Consider the following 13,493-nt stretch of genomic DNA (forward strand, 5'->3'; position numbering starts at 1 on the left):
GCTGGCCTCCGAGCACGAATATTGGCAGCGTGAAATCTGTTTCTTACAGTTTGTTCACAGATTCGAATCCCAGATGCCACACGGAAGTTTGCATTCAGCGTTTTAGCGGATTCGAACCTCCCACGTTTAGCCATATTAACACTATAACGGCCATCACGATCTGTTGTTTTCCTCGGACGATCTCTTCCATGCTCGTTCAGCACAACACCCAGTATCCAGGTACCTCTGCCACACACGAACGACCACAGTATGGCTAACGTTAAACTGACGTCCAATGTGACGTTTAGTCTGGCCGGCCAACAGCATTCCAACCATTCGTTCCATATCACCAAGCGGTAAATGTCTCCTTAGAGGCATAATTGCCGTATAATTACTGTTCAAGTCTAAAACTATCCAAACTTTACACAAAAATGTGTTTAATCAGTAACACTACAAAACCGACTGTTTTAAAGAATGGTAAGAATCACTCAATATCGCAGGGTGACCCAAACAAAATCAAAGTCCTCAATTTACCCGTGCAGTTACGCACGATTAACTGTGTTCTACATGTACCCTATACATCCATGTATACTTGTACTTCAATGGATAAATTATCAATACGTGTACTGTTTCAAAATAATAGTGGTCCTTAAATTATGTGAAGTAGAAACATTAAACAGATAAAGAATAACGAATGGTATACAAAGTTTTCAACCAAAGTAATTCGCTTACCTTCTTAAATCTTTAATTCCACAGTAGCAGGTGTATAAGGTCCCTAGTTTAAGTTATCGTAAATAAACCTGATTTTGAAGGTCATTCAAAGGTGAATCTAAGGTGCATGTGAAATAATAAAGCACATTTATTATCTTAGTTAAATGTTAAAGGGACATAACTCAAATTTAAGTAATGTTTAAAGGTTGTTAGTATGCATTAAAAACATAAATGGTTTGATTCAAAACAGTTACATAAACGTTTATATATTATATAAATATTGCATGGCTTCCAGTGTGACAGTACATATTGTCAACATTCGGGTAAATACTGTTACCCTCGGCTTCGCCTCGGGTAACAGTATTTCCCTCATGTTGACAATATGTACTGTCACACTGGAAGCCATGCAATATTTATTTTATTATACCGAACACAGTTACATTTATATATATTTATAAAAAAAATCATCATAACATAACTTTCAAGTTTAATCATTTTTATTCTGTAATTGTTTCTGTAACAATAAATCTGAAAATGTAACAAAATACACAACATGTATTGTATTCCTCTGCAGAAACTGACACAAACTGTTTGTTTACACTAGCTGACATTATTCTGCAAATGTCCTTTGGAAATATTGCAAACACCGGAAGGTACCAGATTTACAACACATTTTAATACGCGCTTAATTACCACCTCAGACTTGTGAAACCCCACCACCCTATTTTTAGACGCGCGTGCTATGTGACAGTAATAATGTCAACCGGTCATAACGGTACTGTCAGTGTGACAGTAAGAAATTTCCCATGATGGGTATATGAGAAATTAACATGGGCAGGTCAAGTGAGGTATAATAATAGTACATACTAACAACCTTTAATCTGTTTTAGTGTACACATGTTCTTATGTAAAATACCTAAAAAATGTAATAGACTGTGTACATCTATCGCTATAAACGTCATAGTTAGTTGACATGTAGATGACATGAAGTAAGATATAAATGATGAAGAATGGGCGAAGTGAGTGTAGCGAAATGCACAAAGCACTTACCAACTTCATAGTTTAATGATAACAGGAATGATAAATAACCTTATTAACCATTACCTAAGACAAGAAACAACAACAATAATATTCTCGTATGCTGTTTTATTTTATAAAAAAACTATATGGTTGGAAGTTAACACATGACACACACTAAAACCAGAAAAGATGACAAGCATTTATGACACTAGTACTTACAACGATTATGTTTATTGTAAAATTGTAAACATTTACATAAATACATATAATAAGATGATAGTAAAATATTGAACAATAATAAAACCTTTTTCAAAACTATTGAGTATCGCAGGTGGTTCCGTTCTCATGACGTACTTAGCACGTTTTTCCGTCCGGCATAGCGTCTTACGTTTATCTTAACCCAATTGGAACACCTCGGCTACTATCCGACATATATGGTTATTCAGGCCTGAAGCTTGTCGGAGATGGCCGAGTTGTTACGATTTATCTAAACCCTCACTAGACTGCAATGATTTTTAGCTCTGTAATTGGCGTCGGTTGGGATTGTGCCTTTTGCCAATTAGTATTTGTCAATCGGTATAAGAAAATCCAATTTCTATTTGTCTAATGTATTTTGTGTACCATGCAAATTTTTGCACACAAGCGCCTGGATTGTGTATCAGGTTCTTTATACTGTTCAAGACTGGCCCGTCTTCAAATACTTCATAAAATAAATCCACAGTTGTGCAACCGCGAAAGTGTTTCGGCATGAGTTAAAACCGGCAAAGTCCAAGGCCCAATGGTACGGAACATCGTATTTCCTTCTTTAAAAAATGCAGTTAAATAGCAAGCAAACGTAAAGCATACCACTTAATAGACATCTTTAAATTACATCCAATAATTCAATAACATCGATTTTAAAATTTCAATTCACCGAATTCCCATGATATGTTAACATTTTTTCCTGCTCTCTACATATGCACGTGTATGCACTTTAATATTGTTCGGTTTATTTTTTCAACTGGCGTGAATAAAGAACACCTAAAGCGTATTGTTTTTATATTCATATGCGTATAAATAAATATTCATGCACACATAACCATTCATCTAGATCAATGATTATATAGTGGTAATTTAATATAATGTTCTTATAACTTTTAAAATAAAATAAATCTGCTAAATAACTCATCCAATAAAATGAAAGAACTTTAGTATTTGAAATCCAACTTAATTACTCCGAGCAGAATTGCCCTCAAACCCATGGCGAAATTGGAGTTTGATAACTAGGATCGCGCCCGGGTCCAAAGTCGGTGCTTCTTAAATAGTCCCAGTGTTTTGGGTGTGGGGACAGGTTCGTCCGGGGGCTAGACAGTCTATCCTAGCCAATTAAATTCGCTTTACGGTCAAATGATTATGTAAATAGATTTACTTGTTAAACACTTTGATCACGTTTTGAAAGATGCTAACCAAAACAGTATTAAACTTAATAAAGCGAAATCAGCAGTGACCTTATAGTGTCACACACGGACCAAAAACATAGCTATTCACACAATACCACTTGACAGCACTCGGGACAATTGGTAGATGAATGGATATTAAATGCTATGCTTTTGAACAGAGATAAAGAAATAAAAAATAAAATAGATAATATTCAAATAAATAGCAATTGATAAGAATAACTATAAATGAATTTATAAATAAAGATATTAAATTGATAGTAATAAATTCATAATAAATACGTTGATAAAACAGTTGCAGAACCAACAGAAAAGTGTGGAGGCGGCATGATTTCGGAGAAAGTACATGATTATGAAGGATCAGAAAATGAAGCTGAGGCATATAATGATGATGATTTTGATGAGGAAGATAATGAGAATCTAGATACCAGCGTGAAGTCTGACGCAGCTGTTACGATTACGATGACGGTAGTCTGAAAATTTAAAGGTTGCTTATCTTTTCTTTTTCGTACATGTTGGTATATTTACACAGAACAGTCTTAAACGATATACATATAGACAATTAATTGCGGCATTTCGTAAGTTGTTGAACTTGTAGGCAAGTAGGCAATCATTGGTTAATTCAAATGTGTCCTAATATTCTGTTTGCTTAAAATATTATTAGGATGTGGAAATATAATAAAAGGTTAAAACAGATAAATGTCATATTCATTTCTGTAATAAATATCTATATAAATTATATGGGGACATACAGTTGGGTAACCTTAAACTAATTTATTTCATTAGCTTGGCAACAGAGACTGTTGAGGCAACATTACTGGGGCTCATACTGAGAAAGTTTTATACAGAGATCAGAAATTAGTCTAAAATGAGACCAACACATTGTTATCGCTTGGAACTGAGTGGTTAAAGAGCTGGTTTAAACCGTGCCAATTTAGCATCATCATACAATAGGTCAATCAATAAAATGGACGGCCAGGAACTCTAGTAAACACACTTTGGTTTTTGCTTAGCTATTTCTTTGCAACTAGGGGTAGAGAGGGTTTCATGGAATTGACAAAAGAATCCTTCTCCATCTAAGTAGATGACATGAGGAAAGAGTATCTGATAGAGTCAATGTCGGAGGCTTCCAAAAAATGGCAAGGAGGGTACTCAAGTAAAGATTGAGACCATTCAGACATAAGGGCTTATAGGATTAAATAGAGTGACTCTGAACTTTACACTATGGATGTATACTGTTTACTCTTGTCAAAAATATGCACTTCAAACTCAGCTTTGTTTAAAAAGCCTAAAAACGTTGGATGAAGTCAGGCAATTGGTTCTGGGACACCGTAATTGGAAAAGAAAAAAACTTGGTTGTGTCATGTCTTCTTTATCCTAGCACTGTCATCTATCCTGGACATACACAAACCACTCTGTCTGGGCAACTGCCATATCTGTAATGTATCTGTTATCTGTCAAGCAGGGGTGGACATTCAACATATTTTTAAGATTACAAAGCACAAAAGGGAAGTATCACTGAAACATTACATCAGTGGCCAATCCTCTGATTAGAAAAGATTGTGCTCTGAGACTTTAGAGAAAGACCTCAGTGAAAATGTTTAGTCCCTAGTTGAATCAGAAAGCTCAATACCTTGCATATAAAAAGGTTTAAACCAAGCCTAAATTACATTCGGCCAAAAACACATTTCCATCAGTTGCAACCAAACATTTAATGTTACTGGTGGAACATGTCATTTTTAGTTTCATTATAAACATGACAAATTAATCATTGTGTGAAGAGATATAACTGGCGTTGTAACAGCAGAATTTACAAGACATGAAGCTTTAACCAGAACGTAAGCTCAAATTTGGGTTAAATTAGTCGTTGACATTGGTCAATTTGGCAAATTAAATACCTTCTCTGTAGCTTTAACTTGATTTACTTTTAAATTTGTCTATATATTTGTCCATTAAAGTTACCATCGCAATTTTAGTAATACAGATAACTCCTAAAGAAACATATTTTTGATATGTAAGTTTTCAGTTTTTGCTGAATCCCGTTCCAACCCATTTCAGCATAAGCGTAGTCGTACGTTAACATAAATATTCAATAGGTCGAATCATTACGAAATATGTTCAGGCTAGTGGACATTTTAAAGTTTGCAATGTGTCATTATAGCATCGTTCTAGTTGAGTTTGGGATTGGTGACATTTTACCATATCATAATTATATCTGAATTATAATGGTTTAACAGTTACATTATCGCGTTTTATGACGTTGTTTTTATTTCAATAAATGTGTTTTGTTCTAAATTCAGTTTATTATATTTTTCTTTAGTGAAATTCCTACTAGCCCGGAAGTAAAAACTTCGTTGAAAACTTTTTGTGTTTGTAAAAGTTCTCAAATTTCCCTTTGTTTATGATTATATAGTGCTGAGTTTGTATTTAATTAGAATATGAAAATTCGGGCTAGTGCTTTAAAAACTAAACATCTACGACTGTAATACTTTACAAAGGTAATTATATTTTAATAAAACAAGTTTACTGTGGGTGGTAAAATGTCTGCTTAATGCAACATTTATTGTGGGGACGTTCTTGGGGACGTTTTGACAAGGTACTGGGTGTTGACCAAAATTGGGGACGTTTTGACCATAGGAAGTTTTCCACTGGGGACGTTATGACTGTAAAACCACAACCACAGTAAAACGCGTTTCATTCAAATATAATTACCTTTGTAAAGCTTGCGGTTGAAAACTGGGTTATTTTTTGCCGTGATTAACAGTCAAGTATGTATTAATGCGATGGATGGGAAGATTGGGGGAAGCGGCGTTAAAAACGCTGTAAAAAATAAAAATAAAAGGTGGGCAGGCGATGCTACAAGAAAATGTGTTTGTCCGTAAATTTGGCAGACTGGCAGCCTAAAGTAAGCAGCCTGACAGCCCGGCAATGTAAGATAAGCAATCTGACTGCCTGTAGCTAGCAGCATATCAAACTGACATACTAGCAGCCTGAAAGTAGCAGCCTTACAGTCTTTCAACCTGGGGTCATCAGCATGACAGCGTGAAACTAACAGCCTAAAATTAGCAGCATTGCAACGTAAAGTAAGCATTCATTCAACTTGAAGTTCTACGGCTTGCAACCTTAAATTAGCAGTCTGGCAACTTAAAGTAAGCAGTCATGCGACCTGAAGTTAGCAGCATGATAGCGTGAAACTAGCAGCATGAAGTTAGCAGCATGACAAAGTGAAACTAGGAGCCTGAAGTAAGCAGCCTGGCAGCGTGAAACTAGCAGCCTGAAGTTAGCAGCATGACAGCGTGAAACTAGCAGCATAAAGTAAGCAGCATGACAGCGTGAAACTAGCAGCCTGAAGTTAACAGCCTGGCAATCTTGCAGAGTGAAGTTGGCAGCATCGAAGTGAGTAGCATGACAGTTTGACGACGTAAGGTTACCAGCCGCCAGTTAACAGCCCGGCAGCCTTGCAGTTTGAAGTTTAGCAGCCATGCGTCCTGAAGTTATAGGCATAACAGCCTGGCAGAGTGAATATTTCGAATAACATGTCTTTAACCGATACGCACGTTCGGGGTTTTGAAAATGGAATTTTTGAGTTGCATGTCTTTAAAATGAAGATAATGTCGTAAAAACAAATAAAGTGTATCCGGTGTATAAGACTAGGACTGGTTTGTGCGGTATCTGTCCCTCTGATTGTCATATATTACTAGCGCTAATTAAACTGTTATTTAATTTTGACTACTTCGCTAATATGTCCATTATATAGACATCTTAGCCATCCTCACACATGACAGAAAGCCTTTAAAGTTTTTTGATTTGTCATTATGCTCATAGCAGGTGAAGCCAATACTTATGGAAACATAGAAAACAACATGGGGTAGTCCAGCAACGAGGTCAGAACGTTCAAACATCAACTTAGCCCACTATCTAGTGGCCGCAATTTTGAAGTAAAGAGACCATGTGTAAGTATATCTCAAATCAAACCTGATTGTAATCTGAGAAATAATATACTGGTTACAGCACAGGGCGCATCAAAACGTCCGTCATTTATTCTGTAATTTCATCAGGTGCGAGTTCGAGTCCAACCATTGTCATTATTTTTCTATTTATGTTTTAAAAATCAATATCATAAGGGTTTTTTTTAAAGAATTTTCCGAAATACTTTTGACCCCAAATATTTTAAAATAGTATTCCGTAAAATTTGCTGAACTCCTTGTTACACTTAAACATGCTGCAGAGGATGTTTGTTTTACTCTTGAAAAAATAGTGTTCCTTAATAAAACTTTAACTTTTTAAATGTTATTTTACCCTCACCACCCACTTAAGCACTGTGAAAGGCACAACGACGGTACAAAGATAAGAAGGGCATTCACGGCCTCTTTTTGTTGTTCGTTTGATGGTTCTGTTTATTTCTACATTCTTAAACATATGAAAATAGCATTAGCTCGTAATGGGCTATATTTTGAAAACAGTTGTATGTTATAAGACCCTAAGCTATTATCATAGAAAGCAACCAATACAATTTACATAGTCAAGGTTGACCAACTTATTTTTCAACTAATTTTCTCCAAATATCTTGCATTTATCAAAGACCACAAAAGGGTTTCTGGAAATGTACTTCTTTTATAAAATTTTACCCTAATAAAGCCTGACAGACTGGCAGCGTACAGTTAGCAGCCTGAGATCCTGACAACGTAAAGTTATTAGATTGACTGCATGACAACGTGTTCAAAGTATTCTTAATGTATGTCAATGTATTTCATTGAACATTACGAATGCCAGGAGCGGCAAAGAATAAAAAAGTGTAAATATTATCTTCAAATATATGTCTTCAAATGAATTTAAAGCTGTAAAAACAAATTTAGTATGTCTATTGAAATACCTTTTTTTTATTTATAAGCAATTCATTTTTCTTCACATTTAGCTGCTTGAAGCTGGATCAGTCCTGGGCATTAGACAAAAATCCAAAATTGAAGTAAATCTAAATTTCGAAGTACATGTCTTTAAATGAAGTGAAAGCCGTAAAAACAAATGAAAATAATTAGTTGTATTTCGTATGTTTTATTTATTAGCTAAAATCATATTGTTTTGTTTGTTGTTGCTGTTTTGGTTTGTTTTGGTTTTTGTTTTCTGGGTGGGGTGGGGAGTAGGGGTGCGGGTCAGGGTTGGGTGGCAAGGGGCCATTTTCAAGTGAAATTTTATTGAGATAAGATATATGTGAAATAAATGCAAAACAGCAATATATTTTTTATTGGAATTTTTATTTTTGCACGTCTTTAATTAGGGTTAATGTCGTTAAACACTACATCAAATATAACAGGTGAGTTCCGTTCCATCATCAATGTTGGGTTATTGAAATGTAAGCTACCATCACTTGCCAAAGAAGTTCGTAGCTTGATAATACTTGGTTTGTGGCGTCTTTTCCCCCTCTTATTATCATACAATTTTCTTTATAATACACCGGCACCAAACGTGTTAATGTACTGCAATCTTATTTTGACTACTTCGCTAACGGTTGTGTCAATTTTCTTAAAATCTAAGTCATCTTTCCATATGAAAAAACAACGTTTAGACGTTTGGCTGGGATACTTAAAGTGTGAGAAGTTGCAGGTACATTAGCTATCCTCGGACCATCCTTGGAAAAAGCGGACCAAAAATGGTGCATGGAGTTGTAGATTCAATGGGAATTTGCGATTTTAGTTCATTTTGTTTAAAAAACGTGATAATTTTTTTACACATTGGTTAAGAAGAATGACGGATATGTTTACGTATAATACATACGCGAATCAGCCATCCTACTTAAACAGTTTACTTTTTGTAAATAATTCAGTGCAAGTGTGCAAATTGATTGCTTTTGTTGCTGGATAAGTGTATAGTTTTGAGGAATTTATTATTTATCGACTGCGTATGCGCCACGAAATCTTGCGATCGGTCAGATATGGGCTAGTACGTCATATGTGTTATACGTAAACAAACCTGTTGCTATTCTTAACCAATGTGTTATAATAACATTGTCTGAATTTATCACGTTTTTTAAACCAAATTAAATTAAAACAACAACAACATCAACATCGATACGTTAACATACCTATATAACGCATTTAATAAATATTTAATTTTAAACAAGTACGTTTGTTTGTGGGTACTTATGCATTGCATTAACATGTATTTCTCAGTTAAATTGCTCTGATTTTCGTACATTCACACATGTTTTAAGCACCTTTGCTACTTCCCAATCCACAAGCTGACATTTCTGCCGAAAATTCTATATATGTCCCTTGTTAGCAAATCCATTCTTTAACAACATTGTGAACCGGATAGCAAGTAAATAAATCCACCCTGACCTGCCCCTTGTTAGCATATTTAGGCAAAAAATCCACCCTTTTATCATATGGTGTACCGCTCCCTTGTAAGCAAGTTTTAAAAAGTCAATTAATCCTTTCGCATCCTCATTTGTCCAGGTCTGGCCTAAATATTCATAAAACAAGTTGAGAAACAAAAGAACCGTTTCGTTTCAAACCATTGTTTTCATTCATTTTCTAAGTTTTAATTCAATCATTTAATACCTGTTTTATAACGTTAGTGAATATAAATATATTAATTTATGCTAAGTCGGTATCGTTGCCATAAATTTGCGTGAAAGTGTTTTCGGGTAATGTTGTGAAACCGGAGTAACCGAAAACAACAACACTTGTCCGGCTTGGTGACCACAAAACAAACTCTCATATGCACAGGCCGGGAATTGAACCTGGGACGCCTTGGTGAGATGAGAGTGCGCTAAGCACTGCGCTTACCTCACGCACTGATCCTGATATAAGCAACCCCTTAAACCAAATCATAGTTGACACTTTGAGAGCTGGGCACGTCCAAGCAGTTTGCCTCTAGATAGAATAAGCAGGGACCACATTAACTTACATCTGGAGTCTGAGGTTGCGACTCAGATCGAGAAAAACAAAACAAATCATTTTGTTTTAAAACTGTGTTTTATAGGAGCGAAGATAGAAACAGCTAATGTATCTGTTACTTATAAAAATGTATTTTCATCATAGATTGTACTAGATTATATGCGTCAAGAACACACACACACACATGCACGCACATGCAACTAGTTTGGGAGTAGGCACTTTCATTGCATGCATTTTATGAAGATATGTGTAAAACTCATCAAGAAAGCTGAGTCAGTTTTGAGATAATATGTTTTTACTGTTGTGAAAATGGTATTGATTTTCAATAAAGATATTGAAACGGAACTGGATAAAATAGTTATGCGAGTGATTTCAATCTCCCCCTTGTTACAGAGATTTTACTCAACCGTTGAATGGTGTCAATTCTTAACCGTTGGACCACCATGAATAATAAAGAAGCGAACAATTGCACAAATAACTTGTATATATGTTTGCATATTTTCAAATCATAATGTAGAGGTCATCAGCAGGTTGTGTATGCATAACATTATATACAATTCATTTATTTTAAAAGGGTATTAAGTGTTTTCGGTTTATGAGAGTCGATGTGTCGAAACCTGAGTTTTCGAAAAAAGCCAAAAGTTTATCAAAAATAAAGATATATCGCTCATGTAACATTTCTAAGATTTGCCTCTAACAAAACACACACATTAGTATGTCGTTCAGATAATCTCAGAATAAATGATCATCATCGTCAATGTGGTGTAATCTAAATGTGAGCTAGGGTTGGTTTGTGGCGGTTCTTTCCCTCTGTTGTCATATAATATTTGTTATATTACACGAGAACTTAACGTGTTCTGCCAATAAACCTTTAACTTGTTAATTGACTTGTCATCTTATATTGACAACATCGATAACGTGTTTGTCTTTTTCATTTTCAGCTCAGTCATCCTCTCATATGAATGGAAACTGTTAAGGTGTTTGGCAAGGAAACTGAGAATGCAAGAAGGTGTTGTCCATTTCTGAACAGTCACAGGTGCATTAGCTCCTCGTATTCTCGAACCATCCTCGAAAAAGCTTACCAGCAATGATACACTGAATGGAGTTGTAGACTCAGTGGGAATTTGAGAGAGTCTGTTTAATCGAGTTTAAAAAACTAGATAAATTTAAACGATTGTATATTTTACACAATGGTAAAAAATAGCGACAGATATGATCAGGAATATTTCAGGTTACGCGCTAAGCCATACCTGATCGATCACAATTTTTCGTGGCGCATGCGCAGACGATCAAAATAATTCAGCCAAAATGGCAACCGTAAATCTTTTCAATTTTCCAACAACAAAAGCAATCATTGTGCTCATTTGCACTGATCAATTTACCAAAAAATAAATACATGTACAATAAAATTAATTCTTTAACTTAAAATTTCATGTAATTATACTAAATATCACTGAAATGTTCTGAATCACAAAAACAAGTGAAAATACAATGTACAGATCGGTTCTCAGGAACATGTGTTAGAAATTTGATACCAGCTGGGCAGTTGATATTTATAACTCTGTAGTTTGCTTAAGATAATTATCACAAAGGAGTTAATAAACACTAACCCTGGGTAACCTTTATCACTCTCTTTTTATCGGGAGAGCTGGACCGTAACTAATGTTGGCAAAACTCGTGGTCCAATCCCTTTGCATGCTTGATTTTATAATGTCGGTTTAAATATTGTGTCAAAATAAGCATTGATATTCTCATTGTCAAATGAGTTCTCATGCAATAAAATATGATTAAATCAAATCAAAATGATATATTTGGCGGGCAATACCTCTTGACTGTTTTAGGACTTTGCCACACCAGCTTGCGCATTTTAGTATTGCCCTGTCACTTGTCGCAATTTCGCCCCGCGGCATATACTTTGCCTAAATAGTGACGATAGGTATTCACATAACTAGATGTGGTGTTTCTTCTTCATAAATAATATAAAATAATGCGAAAAAGTGTATTGCAATACAATCTTTACATTCATTGTATCTGGATGTTTCATTTTTCTATTACCAGTTTATACAATTGGTTGTTAATAAAGGTTGTTTTTTATCAAACATATTTTATAGTTTTATTTTACAATAATTACGTTGGCTGGTCCTTTGATCACGTGACACTTCACGGTATAACATTAAATACTATAATAAAATCGATCATATCACAGGCGGCAGTTACGTTGACGGGACTCTTCCTATGGCCTCGCTTCCCTAGCAACCCCTGCCAAAGAAAAAAATATATAAAAAAAACAGTACATGTTTAAGACAAAACATGATATGAGCGTGATTCTTTATAACAAGAACCACTAAATATCAACCAAAATAATTCAACGATCTTTTGCCTGATATATTATATTATGGCATAGTTAAGGTTGACATGTGAAGGCTATTGTGCGGACGCTGGTGTTTTTGTAAAACTCGTAACTATCTCATTTGTCAACCACTTTCTCCAAATAACATTTGGCACAGACTATAATAACGTTTCAGAAAATGTTCAATTTAATTTTCCTTTACCGAAAAAGAAACAAAATAGAAATGATAAATATTATATGAAAAGAATCTTACACTGGTATAAACTGAAATATCCCCGATATCACTGCATTTTTATCAATTTACGAAATAAAAAGAAACATAAAAATGCGAAAACAGTATACCAACTAATTTGGGAGTAAGCACTTTCATCGCATGCATCTCAAGTTTTACTTATAAAGAAACGTGAGTCGGATTTTGTGGTAAAAATGTTTTTACTCTTGTGAAAATGTTTTTGATACCCAGCAGAGATACTGAAGCGGAACTGGCTGACAAAAAGAGAGTTATGACTGTGATTTATTTCAATTTCCTTGCTGTTATAGATATTTTATTCGACTGTTAAACGGTGCCAATTCTTAACCGTTGGGTAACTTTTTATAGAGGAGAACCAAATACTTTCATTTATCAATAACAAAAACTACTCATTGCGGTCTGCCACCCATAATGATTTAATTTCCCTTTGCTACAAGACTTACTATGGTAAGAATTCACTTCCTTATTTTTGCTTAATCTGTATGGAATTCTATACCGCTTTTTATTCAAGAATCACCACCTTTACTTGCATGCATTCAGATCACAATTCGAAAAACACCTTCTGACAAAACAATGACTTTAATGAATTGTTGTCTGTTTAAATCGTTTGTTTAATTTCGATTTATTGTTTACTTTCATGTTTGAAAATCGTCTTGTTTGTTATTGTTTGAATGAGAAATGTATACTTCTATGTTTGTAGAATGCATTGAAGACCATATTGTAAACAAGATACGTATGTAACTTAATGAGTTATTGGCGCCGCACTGAAGTGCGCGCCTATTATGGAATGGGAATTTATTTTAGTTAGTGGTAGGAGCGGTTTTTAAGTTGATTGACAGTTGGGTTTTACT

The 13,493-nt window shown here is 34.8% G+C and overlaps 1 pseudogene; it reads left to right on the forward strand.

Moving 5' to 3' along the window:
- The first annotated feature begins 3,473 nt into the window (after nucleotides 1-3,473).
- Nucleotides 3,474-13,493, forward strand: part of LOC128246058 (uncharacterized) — a 47,099-nt pseudogene continuing 37,079 nt past the window's right edge.

This window comes from Mya arenaria, chromosome 9 (genome assembly GCF_026914265.1).
Source record: "Mya arenaria isolate MELC-2E11 chromosome 9, ASM2691426v1".
NCBI classification, from domain to species: Eukaryota; Metazoa; Mollusca; class Bivalvia; order Myida; family Myidae; genus Mya; species Mya arenaria.